General features: G+C 46.9%; 1 pseudogene; it reads right to left on the bottom strand.

Moving 5' to 3' along the window:
- Window positions 1-325: 325 nt before the first annotated feature.
- Window positions 326-849, bottom strand: LOC125148108 (NADH dehydrogenase [ubiquinone] 1 alpha subcomplex subunit 12-like; annotated as a pseudogene).
- Between the last annotated feature and the right edge of the window lie 5,682 nt (window positions 850-6,531).

Below are 6,531 nucleotides of genomic sequence, written 5' to 3'. Positions count from 1 at the left end.
TGATAATTAGTATGTCTTCCTAATAGATTAATCTCCTACTAATTATAATATGTCCCTCTTTTTTTTAAAGTAACATTTTGTGTCTTAAAGTCTATTTTGTCTGATATCAATATAGTCACTCCAGCTTTCTTATGGTTGTTGTTCGCATGGTATATATTTTCTACCCTTTTACTTTCAGCCCATTCATATCTTTGAATCTAAAGTATATCTCTGATATACAGCATATAACTGTTTTATTTTTATCCAATCTGATATTCTCTGCATTTTGATTGGATTGTTTAAGCCATTCATATTTAATATTGTTGATATAGTTGGATTTTTTTTAATTAAACAATTTTAATCAGTAAAAGTGCAATTACATGAAGAGCCCCATATTATACATGTTTAAATTATTTTCCATCGTCTTTACTTGTAAGGTGTTGAAGGTGGGACCCGCTCTTGAATCTTCTTTCTAGTGGTAGAATAAGGTACATATTGTTCTGGAGTGCCACTCACATTGAACTTATGGTTTGTCCAAATGAATTTACGAGCAGTAGGTGGTTTTGTTGTTGGAGGATCATCAGTCATAGAGTGAAGCCAACGATGCCATTCAGGGGGGACCATGGTTCCATCCATATCCCAAAATGTGTTCTTGCCATTCATTTCAGTTGTATATATAACCCATCAGTGACGACCAAAAAATTGCTTGTTGTCCTCATAGTATTTGTTTCCATATTTGTCTTCCACCACTAATGTACCAACACTCACATCATTTGCCTTGAAGAAAACTCATAGATAGCCACGGAGGCCACCGTGGCCACTGAGTTGCTCCAGCCTGCGTTTCAGGACCTGCAGGAACTCCATCTTGTCCCCTAGGACCAGCCCCCCAGGTGCTCAATATAGTTCGATTTGTATCTGTCATTTTACTTTTTGATTTCTGTATGTCACCTGTCCTTTTTGCTCCAAATTTAGCATTTTAAAAGGACATGTTACAAAACTATAGTTTTGGGTTTTATGTGCAAAATTCAATATAAAATATCATTTTGCTTTCCTTCCTTTGTGCACGAATCTCTCTCAAGGTCTTCCTTATGAGGAACATAAAAACCTTTTTCACCTTGCAGGTCCTGATGAGCTGTTCTGGGGAAGGGTTTGAGGGGCCTAGGGGAGTCACATGCCTCTGGTAGGGGTGATGAGATGTGATTAGGGAAACACCCAGGAGCACATCAGCCACCACTTTCCCTGCCCTGTACCCCTTTAGAGAAAATTCCTCAAGTTTTCTCTCACCTCAGGCACACTAAGAGGTAGGTTCCTGAATGGCAAAGGAATTCTCCTGGACCTGGCCGTCACTGTGCACAAGGACCAGAAAGACGGCTCTCTGTGGATCATGATCAGGCTAAGGCACCTTCTTCCACAACTCCCAACACCAGTGGTTCCTATCATTCCTTGAGAACCACAAGCTTGTTGCGAATGATAACAGGCAAGCCAATTTGGCAGAGCGGAAAACATCTTTATGACATTATCCAGTGAATAAAGCAAAGTACAAAATTAGAACCCTTGCTGAGAGCACCAGGTACAACAGAGGATGTATGTGGACAGCACTGGGCAGGGGGACATAAAGCTCAGAAAACATTTTTTCTTGTCATAGTTGTCATAGTTGAATGACGATGTGTCTGCTGCTTTACTTTTGTTACATGTCCTTTACTGGGAAGATATTTTTTGGGGGTTTTCGTTTATGAAGCCATAAAAAAAATGAAAAATTAAGGAAGGACTGATAAAAAGGAGTGAGGGAAGGAAAGAGGTAGAAAGGGAGAGAAGACAAAGAAAGGGAGGTCAACCTTATTTGGGCTGCAGGCAAAAGATAATCCCTTCAAGTTTTAAGGCAGCTACACTTGATGAATAATGAAAGGAGATCTGAGCTCCATTTGTGTTTTAATATTTACTCAGTGTAGTAAAAAATTGGGGAAAAATAAAGTAAGGTATCAGGGGGAGTTCAAGACCTAAAATGGACCATCTGAAACATGATCTTAAAAAAAGATACCGTGATTCCAGTCTGAAGACTTTAATTTCACACAAGGGAGTAGGAAACTGCACGGCCTGTGAAACATTTTTTTACGTCTGGTTATTTGCCCTGCGGGAGGAAGCAGAAGGCTCATCTCTGCATCCCTGGCCTCTCTGAGCTGCTTCTGCCCGCCCCTGGCTCCTGTTCTGCGCTGATGTCTGTAACTCACCCTAAGACCTGTCTCCTGGGCCACCTGCATCTGAGCCCGCACATTCAGGGGGTCACCTCACTTCAGATATCACCAAGGCCCTGGATCCCATTTTATTTATTTTTTTATTTTTTAATTTTTTTAAATTTTTTTTTCAACGTTTATTTATTTTTGGGACAGAGAGAGACAGAGCATGAACGGGGGAGGGGCAGAGACAGAGGGAGACACAGAATTGGAAACAGGCTCCAGGCTCTGAGCCATCAGCCCAGAGCCCGACGCGGGGCTCGAACTCACGGACCGTGAGATCATGACCTGGCTGAAGTTGGACGCTTACCCGACTGCACCACCCAGGCGCCCCTGGATCCCATTTTAAAAGGGCACTTGAATACCCTACAGTTCTGTCCCAGAGCTCTGGGACTCTGTCCTCCTAGAAGAAATGATCACTATCTAGACTGATGATGTATTCTTGTCGGGTGGATTCGTCTCGTGTCACGTTAGTGAAGCTGGAACGTTGTTCCTCAGAGTTCTCTGCTCCGAATTGCTCTAAGTGAGCACGGAGTGCACTTGGCATGAGACATGGGAGGCTGCCGCGAGGGAGCAGATTGCCTGCTTCAGGCCAGGGCAGGCTGTCATCACCCATGCGCCGGCCCACCGGGTCTGGGTGCGGCAGCCGCCTGCACTCCCCCCATCCTCCGGCATCTCCTGCCCCTGCCTCTCTGCCTAGGCATCTGAATGGCTCCGGTTGACCCTTGCGGGTCTGGCACTGTTGCAAGGAGGTCCCGGTTGTCTTTGCTTCCCACACTCCATGTCTGTCATCCCTCCCCATCTGCCTGTCCTGATGCTGCCGGCTGCAGCCTCAGATGCGAGAGCGGCACCCCGCATGGACCACGTCTGACCAACTCTCTGCAGTAAACGTCTGACCGATGTCCTGCTGGCTCTACTCGGCAGCAGGACCCTGACCGAGGCGCACTCGCAGGCTGCCCTTTCTTCCTTTTGATCTGGGCCAGGGATTAGGGATCTTCTTTGCAAGTTCAGGTTCTCGAAGAACACAGGCTAGTTTGGGGGCTTCATGACCTTCAAGCTGATATCCCACTGCAGGGTCCCTGATGGGGTGAGTCGGAGCCCAACAAGGCCTGGCTGGCATCCCACAGCTGGGAAAGGCTAGGTTTTCTGGGGTTCCCTTTGCCATGAGCCTACTTCTCAGAGCAGGTGGTCAGGGATAGGCATCACTCTGATGGCTGTAAGTTCTCAGATGCCTGGTCAGATGGCCTGGAGCTGGGGTACCTCCAAGGTTAGGGTGGGGGCTCTCAGGAAGCCCCAGACAGGGACGTAGCCTCTTTACTCCCTTTTGGCACAAGTGTCTTTGTCTCTCTGGTCTTCCCAGGTTCTTCCAACTGAAGGACAGACCACGATGGCTGCCTTGATTTCTGGGCCCTAATAATTAGGATCCAACAATGCTCTGGGCCCTACTGACACGCACCGTGTCACCTCACACTGGCTCAGTGCACCCACCGCGCGTCCCTCTCTGAGCGTCTTGCCCACCCCAGCGGGTTTCTCTGTGTGGGACCAGGGCAACTTGTGGGGTGTCCAGCGAAGGAGGGAGGCCAAATCAGCTCTCACATCTGTCCTCTGTTGGAAATTTTTACTTGGTTAAAGGACGACTCTATCTCATCCTTCCCACACCAGAGTCGCATCCATGAGAAATGACCAGGTCAGTGGGATGTCACGGGGTGTTTTAGCGAACTGGCCTCTGGGTTAATTTCTCTCTTATTTTTCCATAAAGCTCTCTGATGTGCATGCTGTCATGATTACGCTTGTAGATCCGTTGGAACATTAGCTCTCCCAGTGACTGGAGATATTCCACTGCCCCCCAGCAGCTTCCTGTCATGTTCAAAAGGGGACTGGATGTCAGAGAAGGGGTGTGGGCATGTATGGGGTGATCCATTTACTAGTGCCGTACTTCCAGATTTGGTGCTCCCAGGGCTGAATTGTGTACTCACAAAATGCACATGCTCTAGTCCTATCCCCCAGTACCTCAGAATGTGTCTGTATTTGGAGATAAGGTTTCTAGAGTGGTATTTAAGGTAAAATGAGGACATTAGTGTGGGCCCTAGTCCACTATGACAGGTATCTTTATACAAAGAAGAGATAGGACACAGATACACACAGAAAAAAGACCGTGTGAGGGCAAGGGAAGAAGATGGCCATCTACGAGCCCGGGAAAGAAAACCTCAGAAGATGCTAACCCTTAATCTCAGAATCTAGCCTCCAGAATCGTGAGAAAATAAATTTCTGTTGTTTAAGCCCCCTGGTCTGAGGTAGTTTGTTATGTCAGCGCTAACAAACGATCGCAGGAGGTGACTGACTTACCCTCCGTTTCCTCTAATGGCCCCACTCATGACTTTGATGTATTTGGTTCCCATTCCGTCAACGTTCATTCAGCAGAACAACACTGAAAGCACGTGGTTAGCTTCCTTTTTAAAGTTTCCTGTGTTTTTCCCGATGTTCTGAGCCTGCCAGTTTTAGGATTTGGAAACCATGCCCGTAGGCCACATTTGGAGGCCCCACTGTGGTACCTGGCCTGCACTGGCTGCCTTGATTTAGGAGGTATGGCTTAGGGGGCATTTGGACATGGGGGAGTAGGGACGGGATTGAGAGGTGCAGGACCCTGAGACCTGGTCCTGCCCCAGTGGGGTCTGTTTCCTGCCCCTCACTGTCCCTGCATTCTGCTCCTGCGGCTTATCCTCCACGGCCTCCTCTCTCCTGGCCTCCACCTTGGCTGAGGAATTCCAAGGGCACAGGCACAGAGAGGACCAGGTCACAGATCTGAGGGCAACCATGCCTTGAATGTGGATTTCACTGACGCGGGATCTCCCTTTGTCTTACTTGTCTTAATTCCTAGAGACAGCAAACTGTACTTGGCCAGCCTTAACTATTTAGGCCCAGGGTTGTCAGAAAAAACCCCCATATGTTGGCCTGCTTTTAGTTTAGTCACATATATGCAGGGGGACAGTTTGTCTGCAGGTAAAACAAAAGCGTCTCTATTTACTGCCACTGATCATTTGTTAAAGGGTTATTGTAGCAATAGTCATACCTTCACTGTATGGCGGTTTCCAGTTTCCTGACCACTTTTTACTGCACTGTGTTATTGTCTCTGTCTCCTAAGTATGAATTTAAGATCTGGGAAGACCATATTCTCCCAGCGCTCATGCAGCTGTGCTAGCTCCTTCCTAGCTCAGGACAAATGTCCCCTTGGCCATCTCCTGCCTCTGTCATAGTATCTTATTTATTTCATTTTGTTTTTAAATATTTTTTGAGGGAAGGAGGGGCAGAGGGAGAAGGTGAAAGAGAGAACCTTAAGCAGACCCCACGCCCAGTGCAGAGCCTGATGCGGGGCTCAATCCCACGACCGTGAGATCGTGACTTTAGCTGAAATCAAGAGTTGGACACTTAGCCAACTGAGTCACCCAGGCGCTCCTGTCATAACATCACTAAGAAGTTGCCTCATTATCTCTATGCTGCTGGTCTAGCATAAGGGACCATGGGTAACTCAGCCCAGTGCACTGTTCTGTACGTGGACTAATGTAGAAGAAGCCTCCCTCAAATCCATGAGATGGAGAGAGTCCCTTTCTAGAGGTCAAGCCAGTCCCTGCCTGGCTTTCCCCGTTCCCAGGATCTGAATCTGTGAAGAGTTCCCCAGTCTCTACCATCTGAAGACTTCAAGAAACTTGTGCTTGTGAAGAATGTCAACAGCTGTCTTTCCCAACCTGGCTCAGAAAATGCCACTGTTTTTCCAAGTCCAGGCCACGCTATTTGGACAGTAGAAAGGAGTAATCATTTTGGAGAATCATGGTACCTTCTCCCATTTGTACTACTGAGAAATCATTGGCCTTCTATTCTAAGAAGGTTTGGTGATTATGTGTTGAGTTCTAGTATGACTCAGAATCTACTTATATTCTGCTAGCTCCAGGACTCCTGGGCTCCTGAACAGCCCTTGAAGGCCATTGACACCCACCGTCTTAGGACTTGAGGTGGTGTGGAGCATCTATCTGAGTTTTAGTTTATCTCAGCCCCATTCTGCATTGGTTTAATGTAGAATTAGTCTCTGCCTTCTTTCCCCTTTCTGCCTTCTGCAGGAGAGTTTGCCATTTGTCCTGGCCTGGACTCCAATCAGTGTCGGGCCTGGAATTTCAAGCCCCCTTCCTGGGGCTCCATGTCTGTATTTCTGAAGGATTGGTTGTAATAATTCCATTTTCATTCATGATTTTATCTATTTGGTTCATCTCCCTTTTCTTTTTGAGAAGCCTGGCTAGAGGTTTATCAATTTTGTTTATTTTTTCAAAAA

The sequence above is a fragment of the Prionailurus viverrinus genome, chromosome D2, assembly GCF_022837055.1.
Source record: "Prionailurus viverrinus isolate Anna chromosome D2, UM_Priviv_1.0, whole genome shotgun sequence".
Classification (NCBI taxonomy): Eukaryota; Metazoa; Chordata; class Mammalia; order Carnivora; family Felidae; genus Prionailurus; species Prionailurus viverrinus.
Note: the sequence above shows the minus strand (reverse complement) of the source record. Positions and strands in the feature narration are given on the sequence as shown.